The 17198-nt window shown below is 34.2% G+C and overlaps 1 protein-coding gene and 1 long non-coding RNA gene across 5 annotated transcripts in view; one reads left to right on the top strand and one right to left on the bottom strand.

Moving 5' to 3' along the window:
* mid2 (midline 2) overlaps window positions 1-17198 on the bottom strand; it is a 275772-nt gene that overhangs the window by 211281 nt on the left and 47293 nt on the right. The window lies entirely within an intron of this gene.
* Window positions 2459-4602, top strand: LOC141377529 (uncharacterized). The gene is made up of 2 exons (XR_012389786.1): window positions 2459-2545; window positions 3294-4602. It is a non-coding gene; the product is annotated as an uncharacterized lncRNA (long non-coding RNA).

Genomic DNA, 17198 nt, shown 5'->3' with positions numbered 1-17198 from the left:
CAGTGCAGGTAAATAGGGCAAGCTAAATTGTCCGTATTGTATGAGTGTGTATGAGTGTGTATGGATGCTTCCCAAAGATGGGTTGCAGCTGAAAGTGCATTCGCTGCATAAAACATATGCTGGATAAGTTGGCAGTTCATTCTGCTGTGGCGACCCCAGATTAAGAAAGGGACTAAGCCGAAAAGAAAATGAATGAATAAATGAATAATAATTTATATTCTAATATAAAGAAAAAGTACCTAAAGACTGTTTAAATACAACATAATAGTGGGTAAAGGCTACATTAAAACATTATATATATATATTTTTTTGTAATATTTTTTTCGTATTATTATATTGGAATATTATATTTAAATTCCAAAACTTGTTTGAACAAGTTGCTCACTCATGGTGAGTATTATATTTAGTTGATGAACTTTGATGTTGGCTTGAGAAAGCCAACATGACTGCGCTAGGACTGGGATTGGCAGTTGGCAGGAAGCACAGCGGTTGCTAAGTGGTTGCTAGGCAGTTGCTAAAATGCTAATGGTATGGCTTGGCGGTTGCTAAGCAGTTACTAAATGGCAACGGTCGTGTACATGTTTGATCAAATGCTAATACTTAGACATTTCTAGCATATGTTTTTGCACTTAGATAATCATTATTAGCATGTGTCTAATCGTTATTAACTCTTGGATTATCATTGTTACCATGCATAGTACACAGGAACTCTCATTTACTAGCATGAGTAAAGAGCCAATACCCAGGTCCCTACAATGTTCTGATATAAAGATATTGCAGTTTTTAAATGGTTGCTAGGTTAGACTGTTTTATTGCTATGAGGGCAATTGACAGCTTAGTGATGATACATCAAAGCTTCTTGCCAATATGAGTGATGTAAATCAACCTTGATGTCTCTATGAGCTTAATCATTGTGTAATCTAAGATTAATAATTGTGAAGGTGATAGATGCAAAAATGATATCATATCAGTAAACATGTGGAGTTTAAGTCAAAAATAAGACATAAGGAATGAGAAATACAATACTTACAACATTATATATATATATATATATATATATATATATATATATATATATATATATATATATATATATATATATATATATATATATATATATATATATATATTTGGAAAAAACCTGAAAAGGTGCAACACAATCTAATGCAGAACACAGCTTTTGGCCAAATTTAGGGCTTGTATAATTTTTTTATGTGCCTGGATTATTAAAATGTAATATTTAACTTTTTTTTTAATTCAAAAATGATAATTCTGATTTGCATGAGGAGGTATAGCAACAATCTTCAATGCAGAAGGTACATTTTGACCAAATTTGGGCCTTGTAGCATGAACGGCCTATATGAGGAGACACCAGAGGTGTGGACTCGAGTCATGTGACTTGGACTCGAGTCAGACTCGAGTCATGAATTTGATGACTTCAGACTCGACTTGACAAAATATGAAAAGACTTGCAACTCGACTTGGACTTGAACATAAATGACTCGGACTTTCACTTGGACTTGCGCCTATTGACTTGTAAAGACTTGCTACTTTCTATAAAAAGCCCAAAGATAAAAAGTATGTTGACACGGAGCGCTCTATCTCTGTGTATGTGCGTGTGTGACAGAGAGCATGCACGCATACTTTCGACCACTAGCGCTTTGTGGCGCACTTCCGTGTTTTTGCACCAGCGGGAAATTTGAAGATGCCATTTTCATTCTGACTCGGAGAGTGAAATAAACACATCCGCGATCTGCTCCTTTTGTTTTATTCAGCGGATTTACAACATCTGTCAAAGGTAAGAGACTTTACTACTCGCAATGTGTTACTGTTGTGCAAAAGCATTGTTTTACTGTTGTGCATAAGTCAATGAACTTCAGTTTTTTTTAACCAAATTTACCCTCTCGTGATTTATTTCACATAATTATGAATGAACATGGCTGTAATTTATGTTTTTGCACTTGGTCGTTTGTGTCAATGCGCATATTATGTTTTATTTTTGTGTTTTGCCCATCCTCTGACAGTATTTTCTAACTATTTAATTAGTAGTAATAATAATTACATGCCATAATAACTAGATATATATATATATATAATTTATTTTTAAAGCTCTTAAAACTGTGAAAAAAGTATTTTGTTATTTTTTGGTAACATTTTGCAATAAGGTTTTTTTAGTTAATGTACTAACATGAACTAATAATGAACTATACTTTTAAACCTTTATTATTATAGTTTAACATTTACTATTGCATTATTACAATTTAAAGGTATGCTTGTTAACATTAATGTTAATGCACTGTGATTTAACAAAGGTTAACCAATAATTTTATTTCCATTAATTAATGAATACTGTAATGATTTGTAACTGTACTTCACTGCATTGTTTGTTCACATTAGTACAGATAAACTTAATTAATTAATACAACCTTATTGTAAAGTGTTACCTTTTTCATATTTTGGATTGATACTATTAATTTTATTTAGTATTTAAAACCTTAAAAGTATTTGTATTATTGTTGATGTTATGCCTCTTAGCAATATTTTAGTCCTCTATATGGTTTTTAATTAATTTTTTATTGTAATGTAATGCATCTATATTGTTGAATTTCTGTTTGTTTGTTTTTCTGTATTTCCCCCTCTATATTTAAGGCTTATCTACTATTTTTAAGGTACTTAAAACCAACCATCTAATAAAAAATACAATTGACAATCACATTTCGTTTCATGAGTGTCTTTGTTCCTGTTTTGTAGGACTCTTATTTTAACAGATTTCATTTGGAAACACTTGACTGATCTTTCAATTAAAGTTTTACCTTTATTATTCCATCACTCAATGAGATCATTTAATTGTGAGTTGAATTACTCCATTTGTAATCGTTTTTAAATAAACTAAAAACGAAGACTTGTTTTATTCAGTTTGTTGAATTTGAACTCTACTTTACATATTAAAAGATATTTAAAACCACTATGAATGTATTTAAACTAATATTTAAATTTATATAACTGTTTCACTGTGGGTATTTCTATTTTAATTTATTTAGCACATTTATTGCCTATTCAAACATGAAAACAAGTTTTAGATCATTTGTGGCTCTAATAAGTTGTTAAACATTACAAAATCCCTGCAGAAAAATCCAGCTTAAACCAGCCTAGGCTGGTAAGCTGGCTTTAGCTGGTCGACCAGGCTGGTTTTAGAGGGGTTTTGGTAATTTCTAGGCTGGTTTCCAGCCATTTCCAGCCTGGTCTTAGCTGGTCAGGCTGGAAACTGACCAGCAAAATCCAGCTAAAACCAGCTTGACCAGCCTGGTTTAAGCTGGACATAGCTGGTTTTGGCTGGGCTCCCAGCCTGGCTAGGCTGGTCAAGCTGGTTTTAGCTGGTCATCTCCCAGCCTGACCAGCTAAGACTAGGCTGAAAATGGCTGGAAACCAGCCTGGAAATGGCCAAAACCCCTCTAAAACCAGCCTGGTCGACCAGCTAAAACCAGCCTAGGCTGGTTCAAGCTGTTTTTTTCAGTAGGGATTTTTGACAAAATGGTCTAAAATGATAGTTTACAAGTGCCTAAGTGGGATTTGAACCCCGTTCTTTATGAAAAGAAAGAAAAATCTGATTGGCTCTGACATTACTTTCACCAGTGGGCAGGTACTTCAATCTGATTGGCTGGTCTCTCGTGCATGTATTCAGTCTCTCTGCGTTTGCTTGACTTTTGTCCACACTGGCGCCTCAAACCTTTCCTGCTTTTGCTCTCCAGAGATCCTCCTGGTAAATTGATTATTCCAGAATGTTGATATGGTTTATATATTGCTACACTATTTAGTAACAATACATGAAAAACTATGAGGTTAAGGTAAATTCTATAATAAATACTAGTGTTTTTGAGAGTTGGGTATACTGCCTATGTTTTAGGCTAGTATTATTTACAAGTTGTTAATGAATGCTTCAGCATACTGTAGTATTAAGAATAGTGAACTGATAAAATAAAATACAGAGTGTAGTTTTACTACAGTAAAGTGTGGTGAATTGTAGTATAATATACCCTATATTGTAAAAAACAACAGCACTGGGTCATTTGTTTATATTACACTTGTGTTACCATAGCAACTATAATATGACCCCAACAAATTAATTAAAGTACTTTACTATAGTACTGTTCAAAACCCTGTCCATGCCAATAGATGTGTTCAGGGGCCCTGTGGAACAGCTTTTCCTCAAAATGAAGAGGATGACATGGAAAATGTCCTCCACAATCTCATCAATAATGTGGAAGACAGCAGAGACGTGTTCATTTTATTTTAGTTGCCATGATAAAATGGGATTGATAGTGAGATTTATTTAAAGAGTGAATAGTACAGTAGGCTATAATGCCAAATCAAGTTTTTCCTTATTTTTATCACAGTTAAATTTCTGCTTGCGTTAGTTATATTTTTGTTTAAATGTTTTTTATTTGATTAGTATGGTGAACCTTTCGGATGATTAATAAATGTTTGTAAAACAAAATGCATTCTTTACATCCAACCTCTATTCTCTGTGTCTTTAAGTGTTTGTAACTGGAAATATCTCATCATAAAACATACAGCCAAAATTTTATGGTTTATTAGATAAAATTTTTTATATGTAAGTCTATTTTAGTATTCTGGTTATTGTTAATAAATAGTGCCTCAATATAAATCATATCAAAAAGCACGAAAGGAAGAGGAAACACAAGACTCAAATTCTGTATATAATCTCTGAGAGCACGCAGGAAAATGTGTGTGTGAGCAGTGCATATTTGAGAGCGAGAAAATTTGCGCGTGAGCAGCGTATATTTGAGAGCTCGTAAGCAGTTTTGTCCACAGAGGAAATCGGTGCAGGAGCATCACACAAGGTAGAGAGCAAAGTTCTTCATTGTTATGTGAAGAAAACAACGTTAATGTTTGTATAAAGTAGCCTACTTCATTGAGAATATGTGCCACAATTTTACATTGCTGCTAGACAGATTTGCATCTTCATCTCTTCAGCACACACGAGATTCAATTGACAAAATACCAAGTTCACTCAATTTTACTTTGCAGCATACAGGAGTTGTTGGTCTACTGCTGCCTCATTGAGGTCGTTTATGTAGTTTTAGTTAATCACAAGTTGATCACAGAAGACATAACATAGCACAACTAAACTTAATGAATTAGACAGCAGTAGACCTGCAATTTCTGTGTGATGTGAGGCAAAATGGACTCTATTGTAGTGGAACTCGTTCTTGTGCAATGTGCTGTGTAGACAAGATGCAGCACTGTTTAGCACTTTTTCAGAAAATTACATTTGTTTTTTTATATATCTGAGCAATGTTCTTTCATAAAAAAGGTTTGTTTAATAAATACAGATCTTACAACCATACATAATCTGTTTACAGTTCATTTTTCTGTTAAAAAGACTCGAAAAGACTCGAAAATCAAACTATAGGACTTTGGACTTGACTTGAGACTTGTTGCCTTTGACTTGGGACTTGACTCGGGACTTGCCTGTCTTGACTCGGGACTTGACTCGGGACTTGAGGGCAATGAATTGAGACTTACTTGTGACTTGCCAAACAATGACTTGGTCCCACCTCTGGTATTAAGAATAGTGAACTGATAAAATAAAATGCAGAGTGTAGTTTTACTACAGTAAAGTGTGGTGAATTGTAGTATAATATACCCTATATTGTAAAAAACAACAGCACTGGGTCATTTGTTTATATTACACTTGTGTTACCATAGCAACTATAATATGACCCCAACAAATTAATTAAAGTACTTTACTATAGTACTGTTCAAAACCCTGTCCATGCCAATAGATGTGTTCAGGGGCCCTGTGGAACAGCTTTTCCTCAAAATGAAGAGGATGACATGGAAAATGTCCTCCACAATCTCATCAATAATGTGGAAGACAGCAGAGACGTGTTCATTTTATTTTAGTTGCCATGATAAAATGGGATTGATAGTGAGATTTATTTAAAGAGTGAATAGTACAGTAGGCTATAATGCCAAATCAAGTTTTTCCTTATTTTTATCACAGTTAAATTTCTGCTTGCGTTAGTTATATTTTTGTTTAAATGTTTTTTATTTGATTAGTATGGTGAACCTTTCGGATGATTAATAAATGTTTGTAAAACAAAATGCATTCTTTACATCCAACCTCTATTCTCTGTGTCTTTAAGTGTTTGTAACTGGAAATATCTCATCATAAAACATACAGCCAAAATTTTATGGTTTATTAGATAAAATTTTTTATATGTAAGTCTATTTTAGTATTCTGGTTATTGTTAATAAATAGTGCCTCAATATAAATCATATCAAAAAGCACGAAAGGAAGAGGAAACACAAGACTCAAATTCTGTATATAATCTCTGAGAGCACGCAGGAAAATGTGTGTGTGAGCAGTGCATATTTGAGAGCGAGAAAATTTGCGCGTGAGCAGCGTATATTTGAGAGCTCGTAAGCAGTTTTGTCCACAGAGGAAATCGGTGCAGGAGCATCACACAAGGTAGAGAGCAAAGTTCTTCATTGTTATGTGAAGAAAACAACGTTAATGTTTGTATAAAGTAGCCTACTTCATTGAGAATATGTGCCACAATTTTACATTGCTGCTAGACAGATTTGCATCTTCATCTCTTCAGCACACACGAGATTCAATTGACAAAATACCAAGTTCACTCAATTTTACTTTGCAGCATACAGGAGTTGTTGGTCTACTGCTGCCTCATTGAGGTCGTTTATGTAGTTTTAGTTAATCACAAGTTGATCACAGAAGACATAACATAGCACAACTAAACTTAATGAATTAGACAGCAGTAGACCTGCAATTTCTGTGTGATGTGAGGCAAAATGGACTCTATTGTAGTGGAACTCGTTCTTGTGCAATGTGCTGTGTAGACAAGATGCAGCACTGTTTAGCACTTTTTCAGAAAATTACATTTGTTTTTTTATATATCTGAGCAATGTTCTTTCATAAAAAAGGTTTGTTTAATAAATACAGATCTTACAACCATACATAATCTGTTTACAGTTCATTTTTCTGTTAAAAAGACTCGAAAAGACTCGAAAATCAAACTATAGGACTTTGGACTTGACTTGAGACTTGTTGCCTTTGACTTGGGACTTGACTCGGGACTTGCCTGTCTTGACTCGGGACTTGACTCGGGACTTGAGGGCAATGAATTGAGACTTACTTGTGACTTGCCAAACAATGACTTGGTCCCACCTCTGGGAGACACGTTTGTTTTTAAGGACATAGTAATATAACAGTATGTTGGCTTTCTCAAGCCAACATAAAAATAATAATACAAATTTTAAAATACTGAATTATGATCAATGACTAAATCATAACCAAACTCATTTGAGAATTAGAATCATAATAACAATTCCATCTAACTCCATTATTCGCAGACAGGGCACATCAGTGTAAACCAATAAAGCACAATACTTCAAACCGAAACTGTTTGATTTCTCAAGTTGCCATGGACTTAATATGCCATTATTTAAAGAGCTGGTATGCTTTTATATATAATCTGTAATCAAAAAAAAAAAAACATCACAATGCTTTCTGGCCAAAATGACAAAGCAGAACAGAAAAAAAGATTTGATACCACAACCACAAACCATTTTCCACTTGCAGACATGAATATCCTATTAGCTTTCAATGACACATTCACAACAGCCACTTCAAAGTGTGAAGGTCTCGCTAATCCAGGTATCAAATGACTTGCAAAAATATCTCTGCCTCTCGCTACTAGATAAAACACCAAAGAAAGTGTTGCCTTTTTGATGATGAAATCATGGGAAACACCAACAAAGACATATCTGTAAACAGCTACGTATGAAAGCATAGGCTTCAAGACAAATAGCCGGTTCAAATGAACACAAAACAAGGGTGCTTCTGTATACGCTTCTGCTCAATCACAATAAAGATCTCCTGAAATGCCTTCAAATGCACAGCTGTGTTCAATGTGTGATGTCATATCAACTGAAACACAGATGAATGAATGTACTTATATAGAGCTTTACCATATTGCTGTACACCCAAAGTGTTTTACAATATCAGGGGGTCTTTTCATTAGCAAGTGTGCCATGACTGCTGTTACAGGACAACAGCAGTAGTGTGCTTACCACACACTACTTGTGAAGAGGAGAGACAGTGATTGTTCAATGGAAAAGGATTATTAGGAGGCCATGATGGGTAAGGCCAAAGACTATAGAATAAACACGACAATTTCCTTTGTATAGTTTTAAATGGGGAAATGTGAATGAAGCCCTGGCCTCTAGTGAAGAAAACAATCAGCTTTTGTAACAAACAGACTATTCTCAGGGAGAGAGAGCGACTCAGATCAAACAGTACTTTCTATAGATTTTGTGTGATTCGAGCATTTCGAAATGAAACTAAAGAGACAGTTGTTTTTTCAATTTTGTTGGTGATTCCTAATATGAAATTTAAGTATAAGCTTGGCGAGCAATTTCAGAGAATCTAATAATGCCCATTCAAACAAAATGCCCAAGCAGACTGCCCATAGGTATTTCAAAATGGCCGCCGAGTGAAATTACTTACCTTAAAGAAACTTTGGTAAGGCTGCATGTCACTGAAGTGTTTTTGTGCTGCAGAAATGCGAGCACTGTCTAAAAAATGCTCAATTGTGAGCTTTGCTTTGTAAATTGGTTGCTATGATACAGATTATCCTTACTGCACCATTAAAAGTTGAATTGGATGGCCAGCTCAAAAGTGACACCGATGGGTGCTGCATTTTTCAACAGACAACATCTGATAAAATGTTGAGTACTTGCACCACACAACACCGTGTCACTCTCTCTAGAATTTTCCGCTCTAGTTGAAAATTCTTAACTTGCATGGAAGACGCAATTGAAGCAAATTTAAGCATTTTCTGCAAACATGTTGAGCATTCTATGTCATTTGGTCTCTGAATTTATATGTAATACCTTGGATTTGATTTGAAACTTATGCTCTTGTGGGCCACATAAAATGAAATGGCAGGCCAGATTTACTCAAGATTTATTTGAGATTGACGTGTACTATACAAAACAAAATGCGATTCGAAGATGGCGGAGTTGTGTGGAAGCCACTAACATAACTTTATACATTCTAAAATGAAAACTGACATTGTCTCCAATTCAGGTACTGATAAGACTTAACCCTGCTTAGCTTTAGTGGGCTTTTGTGTTTGAAATGATGTTTAACAGAGCAAGTAAATTTTCATAGTATGTCTGTTAATATTTTTTGTTTTAGTTAGGCTTGAAAAAAAGCAATGTTTTTTTTTTAAAAATCATTTTATGGTCAAAATTATTAGCCCTTTAAGCTATATATTTTTGGTATTCTTTAGAACAAACCATCATTATACAATAACTTGCCTAATTACCCTAACTTGTCTGGTTAATCTAATTAACCTAGTTAAGCCTTTAAATGTTACTTTAAGCTGTATAAAAGTGTCTTAAAAAAATCTAGCAAAATATTATTTACTGTCATCGTGGCAAAGATAAAATAAATCAGTTATTAGAAATAAGTAATAATAAATAAATAAAAAACGATTATGTTAAGAGATGTGTTGAAAAAAAAACAGAAATTGGGGCAAAAAAATAAACGGGGGCTAATAATTCTGACTTCAACTGTATATATATATATATATATATATATATATATATATATATATATATATATATATATATATATATACTGGCTAAGAGGTTAAAATACAGCTTTCAGTGTAGAACTCACATGAGTCCAACATGTTTTTGTTTTTCATTGACTTGTGTATATGATCCACTCTGTGCTTTCATGTCCATGAGTTTGCCCTGCAGGAGTTATTTTGTGATATTAATGCAAGACCCAACTTCATTCACCCAAATAGTAAGCATATACACTATTTAAATTGTTTATCACCTATATACAGCTCTATGTGCAATTCCTCAAATAAGATATTGTTTTTATTGTCTTAGTTACCCGTATTCTCACTGTATGTGTTTGTGTGCAATGCATTTTTCCCTTCTGGGCATCAACATTCCTGCTTTTTGGAGTTCCTTCCCTTATTACTGATAAACAACAGTTCAGATCAACAATGTGTTGGGTACGGTTTATTATTTTCTTATATATGGAAGTGTTTAGATGGCGATGCGGTAGCGCAGTAGGTAGTGCTGTCGCCTCACAGCAAGAAGGTTGCTGGTTTGAACCTCAGCTGGGTCAGTTAACGTTTCTGTGCGAAGTTTGCCTGTTCTCTCCATGTTCGAGTGGGTTTTGTCTGGGTGCTCCGGTTTCCCCCACAGTCAAAAGACCTGCGGTACAGGTGAATACAGGTAGGCTAAATTATGAGTTTGAATGAGTGTATATGGATCTTTCCCAGAGATGGGTTGCAGCAGGAAGGGCATCAGCTGCGTAAAACATGTGATGGAAAAGTTGACGGTTTATTCTGCTGTGGTGACCCCGGATTAATAAAGGGACTAAGCCGAAAAGAAAATTAATAATTGAATGGAAGTGTTTAGATGAATGCTCTTTGTGAACATTCTGTTGCTGTACTTATGGAGGGACGGATGCTTCAGATTAGGGCAGCGAGATATTGGAAAAATCTGATATTGCGATTATTATAATTTTCTGTGATAAATTTTAAGATATAATTACAGTTTCACAAGATTTAATAGTTAATTTGATCGTTTTCTGGGGAGTCTAACAGTAAGCTGCTACAGAAATTGAATAACCACAAAATTTTATTTTATTTTTTTTACTTTGTTTTTGTCTTGTTTCCAAATATAAAAAAAAAATCTTAGAGCAAGTATAAATATTGTTTTGATTTCACAGTCAACAGGAATGTCACGATCAAAATAATTTTCTTAAAGCAAGCTAAATTATCTGCCAGTGGGGTAAGTGAAATAATCTGGTTTTCGATTTGAAATGTAGCGATTTTGACTAAAAACAAGACAACATTTCTAAGTAAGATTTTTTCTTACTGCTGTAATCATATAAATTACGTACAAATACAGTGATTAAACACAATTCTATAGCTCCTGCTCAACTATAACTCATCCTTAACATTGCATATCTTTGCGACTACTGCACACATTGCAATATTGATGCTGAAACGATATAGTTTGCGGGCCTACTTCAGATAGTAGCGAGCATTTGGTTGGTCAAAAGATCTAATCAGAAACAGAAATGCTTACTGATGTCATAAAAAACTTGGTAAAAGGCAATCCTTGCATCATATAAAAGCAATTTATGTCCCTTTTTTGGACTTAAGATAAACATTCTAACGTCTAATAATACTTCAATTTTGATTTCATGGGGACTTCAACTGAACTTCATTCACATACGTCTTCATTAGCATTTATGTTTCATGTAATTATGAGTATGACAGATGGGTCTGACCTGATTTAACACTCGCTGCATCTCAGATAAAAGAGTAATGTGGAGGGAAATCTGTAATCTCGTGTGGTCGTGGTCTGATGTCCCTCCGCTTTAATGGAAACAGGAGGCTATAAATACAGGCAGGTGTGGTGAAGTGAAGGGTCAGCACTTTAGGGAACCTGTGACGCCAGGGCTCTGCTGATGAGGAAGTGAAGCATGACGCCGAGAGTGAATCTGTCAGCAGCTCTGAACTTATAGCTTCCCCTCCAGTCATCCTGCTCACTTAATGTGAAACCATCCAAATCACTCCGCAACTGCTTTCTGATAATACCGCAAAGAATGAGAGTCATTTCCTGAGATATTTTAAGAGGGAACTCCCAGTGCTTTTAAATCTTCACTTTGCAACTCTGTGCACATATTTATCGGAGTATAACATATTCTGTTCAATAATTCTTCAATAAGAGCAATGTACACGCTTATGAGGGTTTGAAAATTGATTTTTGTTCAGTGATGTCATAGAGGTAACATTTTGATTTCCTCAAAGAATAGTTTAGATAGCATTTCTAAAAAAGAAAAAACACTTAAAGACCTTTAAGTGCAATAGAATGGTTTTACAGATGTTAAAGGTTGTTCACAGAACCATTGATGCAAAAGCTGTAGTAAATTTATATCAAAACATTGTTAATGTTTCTAAATAATACCTTTTTAGCTTTATACTAGTGAGAGAACCCTGACATTTTTATTACTGTTTATAGAAAATCCATAAGCAGCAAAACTTCCTATGAACATATGTTTCCTATGAATAAGGCCAGACAGGATCAGCAGACATTTTTTAAATACTTTTTAATACTATTTGTTTAGTAAAAATCTGCAGATTTATGTGGAATGATTTTGGGAGTATCATAACTTAAAACTTATTATATGAAATAAAAATGAATACAATTTTAACTTTTTAGTTTATGTTTACATTGCAAATCCAATTAGTTCCACTTATATAGTAAATAAATCACGTAAATATTATCATATTAGTCAATAATATTACTGAAATGAATTAAAAAACTAAATAAATATAAATGTACACAAGTAAACAAAGACTTGATGATGGGCTAAAAATCTGCAGATTTCTGGACATGCAGTTTCTGTGTGAGCCTACCTATGGTATATTTAAAATATTATTAATAGCTGAGAACCAATAGTAAATAAATCCTCATAAAAGATTCTGTCAATCACTATATGGGATTTGTGGTTGACAGGATTCTTTTACATTTAAGTAATTCTAAAATCATAATTTTTTGTTTTATATTACAATAATAATGTTTAATTGTTAATTAACTAAATAAGCCTTGGAAAGCAGAAGATAACTTTTTCAAAAACATAAGTAAATTCAATTAAAATGGACAGATGGACGGACGGATGGACAAACAGACAGACAGACATGATATAATAACTTAAATAGGTATATAACAGCAAAAAGGTCCACTTTTTGAGAAAAAAGGACCACCCCTTTCACCAGGCTGGCTACGGGCCTGGACAGACAGATAGACAGACAAGACAAATAAACAAATAATGGCCGGTTTTTATATGTGACCATGGTCCACAAACCTTTTTTTTTTTTTTTTTTTTTTTTTTGGAAATTGAGATTTATGCATTATCTAAAAAGCTTTCTAAGTAATGGTTCCATTAATGAACACTTTGTAAGGATAAGACCTGAGAAACAACTATGTGAAAATCTCGTAATTTAGTCTGGTACTATAATTTTGCCTCAAACTTTGTAGAGGGCATTTTATTTCCAGCTTGTTCAAATTAATATATATCTGGTCCTCAAACCTCTCAAATTTTCTTGCAAACCCAACAAGAGCTGCCATATTATAGCAGTATAATGAAGGCCAAGGGGAATGGAGGTCATAGAGTGCTAAAACCCAGTAGAAAATTTGCATTTTGAGTCACTGATTCCCTCAGGAGTTTCCAAGGGACTTTTTAAAAAATATATACATATAGAAGTGTGTATATATATATATATATATATATATATATATATATATATATATATATTAGGGATGTAACGGTATTGTAAATACCGTCATACCGCAATATTAAATTTTTTCGATATTACCGAAGTCGCATGACTCGGTAAAACTATAGGTCTTCTGAGAAAATTTGCTCAGGCGAATGAAGCGAACGGGAGGTAGCTGGAACTTCATTTCCCATCAGCCCCGGCGTGGCCATAATCCTTTGCGGTCTGTTGTCGCTACAGATCCAGTAATGCGGAAATGGAGTGTGCTGCTAGTAGCGGAGATGAAAAAAAGATGGAAATGATCGAACCTAAAGCGGGTGTTGTCGCCGCGCGCGTGCTGAATAGCGGTGCTGTCGCGCGCGTTCTGATCAGCTGTGTTGTGGCGCGCGTATTGTAAAGCGCCGAGGGGGGGTTGAGCGCGCATACTCAAGAGAGGTGTTATCGCGCGCCTACTGAAGGGCTGGACTGGACGGAGGTTGTGTCGCGTCGCGGGGGCACTTTTGATCGTTTTGGAAGGGCATTTTCTATCCAAGACTAAAAAGGGCATGCGCACTGCACAGGTTGAGCCCTATGTGTGCACGTGCCTGCAAGTTGGGGAATACGACTAATAACAGTCATGGGGACTGCAGAAACACAGCACACTGTTCAGATTGATGCAGACATTGACTTGTACCGCAAAGAGATCTCTATCTCACTCATGGTTTGTCCTCTCAAGTGGGGGAAAGACAATGCACAACGTTACCCCACTGCTGTCAACATGGGCCAAGTCATATCTCTCGTCCCAGAATCCTCAGTCCCAAATGAGAGGGGTTTTTTCTGTTGCAGGGGACATTGTAAATACTCAGAGATACCAGCTTTTACCAGATTATAGTTATATGATAATTTTCCTTTAAACCCATCTCTATCTAAGTGAGTGATTAAATGTTAAATGTGATGAGTTTTTAACAATACTAAATTGAAACTTTATTTTTTTACATGGTTTAATAATTTTTTGTTATTAAAATTGAAGTTCCTGTTTCAAAGCTAACAGATAGATGGCTAATTTGTATGTCATTGACACTTTTGGCACTTTTTTGGGAGTATTTTCAAAAGTTTTTTTTTTCCTGTAAATGATTCAATAAATACCGTACCGTGACATTCATACCGAGGTATTACCGTACCGTGAAATTCTGATACCGTTACATCCCTAATATATATATATATATATATATATATATATATATATATATATATAGGCCTGTGGTTAACATAACTGTAAAAAAAAGTCAATGAGATTTTTGGCTGAGTAAGTGTACATTTGCTTGATTAAATATACAAAAAAACACCAATAATGTGAATTATTATTTTCTTACAATTTAAACTTACTCATTTTTATTTTTATATGCTTTAAAATGTAGTTCATTCCGCTGATGGCAAAGCTAAATCAGCTGTCATTACTTCTGTCTTCAGAAATCATTCCAATATGCTGAATTTGTGCAAAAGTAACAGTTCTCTTATTATAAACGTTAAGTTTTTAAGTGCAGTTTCATTCTTTTGAGCTAAAGATGCTATTTTTGTTTAGCTTACTCTGAAAAAAGTAAAAACAAAAACATTTATTTTAAATATAATATAATATTTGCAAAATGTGAAAAAATATTTTGATCAATTTAGAATGTCTTGCTGAATAAAAACATGCAATTTTAATTCGAAAGGGAGGCTTCAGTGGGAAGAAACCCGAAAGTATTGCATCAAACAGTAACATTGTTTAACTTGCTGTATATCTTATCAGCGAAAAGAAATTGACACAAATGTATTATTTCACTGCCTTCTGAGTGACGCGAAGGTCCATTTTGAATGGATAGTGAGAAAAAAAGGATATCAGACCTCATTTACAGCTAAGTTAAGGGAAATTACAGTTGTTACAAAAATTAAACTTTTTTTCCCAAACACACGTTTTAGACGGTGCTTATCAAACTCAAATTAATTAACTGATTCTTGCACTATATTAGGCCTGTCACGATACTGAATTTGGGTACTGAAAATGATAAAAAACATCAATTTCATTTAAGCACTGTTGAGTGCATTCTTAAACATCGCTGATTTGCCATAGTATTCACCAGTGCTCAACAGAAATGACTGTGATTGGCCATGAAGGTCATCAGTTCACCAAACTCACTGCTGTTTACTGAGTGCAAACACAGATGAGCCATCGACTGTTCTTCGCGGCTTTAAAAAAGATCCAGTGTCATTGATCTGTGTTTGCACTCGGTGAAGTGTGGTGAACCTTCACAGCCAATCCCAATTTCTGTTGAGCACTGGTGGAAACAAATAAGCGGTGTTTAAGAACCTGCTTAGCGGCACTTAAATGTTAGCGGGAAATGAAGGAACTAAAGCCTACGAGAACACTTGAGCGTATTAATCTTAAAGAGATAGTGATTTTGTTTTATGCCTAATATGCTTTTAATGATTTAATTTAAACTTAACTAAATGATATTAAAGTGATGTTTACATCATATCTGCATTTTGAAATTTCGGCAATAGCTGGAGGTTTGTAGTCCACATCATGTTGTTGCAATGTTTACAGTTCTGATCCTATAGTTCCGGGTTTATCCCACCACAGCCTCGCTTTCGTGTTTAAAATGGCGGCCGCATGAAATAAGCATATAAAGCAACATAGGGTAAAACAAAGCAACAGACAGACTCCAACAATCTCTGAATAGTAAGATTAATCCGTTAGCTAATGCACCGAAAATAAAGAATTTAAATATTATTACATCAGTGGAATATAGAGGGATAAAGATGACAAAAGGTCTCAAACAAAGTTAAATTATGCCTGTTTCTGCCACACAATTCTCAAAATTGTCCCAGGGGACAGCCAAATGGAAGATAAGAAATACAGAGAGATAAATGGCAGTTGTAAAGTAATGAATTATGAACATTGCTGACACTGGTTAGCTTGTAGTGGACGTGAAGGCACAAGACAGATAAATACCTCAGCATGCGATTAAACTGCCCACTTTGATTTTACTGCAAACACTCATCAAACTTCCTGCAGGCCAAGCTGGATTTCTCAGACACGGAGGAAAGAAATTAAGTGTCACCATATCCCTGCGTCGAATAAATGAAATGCTGCCTTCAATAATATCCTGGGCTTATATTTGGCAGAAAGCTCATTTTCATGTTTATGGCTTTAGTGAAGTGCTCCATTTTACTCGCAATTGCCATAAAAGTGTAAAGTGCTTCAGAAAGTCAGGCTACTTATATTTATTTTAATTAAATCTGTTATAAGGAATTGAAGCTACGGCGATGGATTCCAAATTAACTTGTTTTTTAGAATTTAAATGAAACTGGATTAATCACAATATGAATTATTAACTGATAGTCAAGCCACCTGAATTTATATTGCACTTTGTATAATATATGTTTCAGAAAACAGCTTCACATTAATGAACAGAAAAAATAACAGAATCCAAGATGCAAACTTCAAATTACACCAATTAATTGTTGATTGTCAATGTTTTCAACGTTGATTCAAAGCTAGTATTTATGATGCTTCATCTTAGTTAAAAACAGCATCGCTGTTGTCAATTATAAAACTAATTTCTTTCAGTTAAAAAAGCTGTGCAATAACAAACTAATAAATAATTATCAATAAAAACCGCAGATTTAAATGCAAAAAAAATTGATTAAATAAAATAACTTTAATTAAACTGAATAAGTCATAATTTATTAAACACTAAATGAATTATCCTGATTATTCCTTAATAAGCTGATTTGTCAATAATATGTTAATTTTATAGTCATGTACATGCAATATATTTAGAATTTTATAACTTTATAAATGTATAATAA

The sequence above is a fragment of the Danio rerio genome, chromosome 14 (genome assembly GCF_049306965.1).
Source record: "Danio rerio strain Tuebingen ecotype United States chromosome 14, GRCz12tu, whole genome shotgun sequence".
NCBI lineage: Eukaryota > Metazoa > Chordata > Actinopteri > Cypriniformes > Danionidae > Danio > Danio rerio.
The sequence above is the reverse complement of the archived record's forward strand: the minus strand, read 5'-3'. Positions and strand labels throughout refer to the sequence as shown.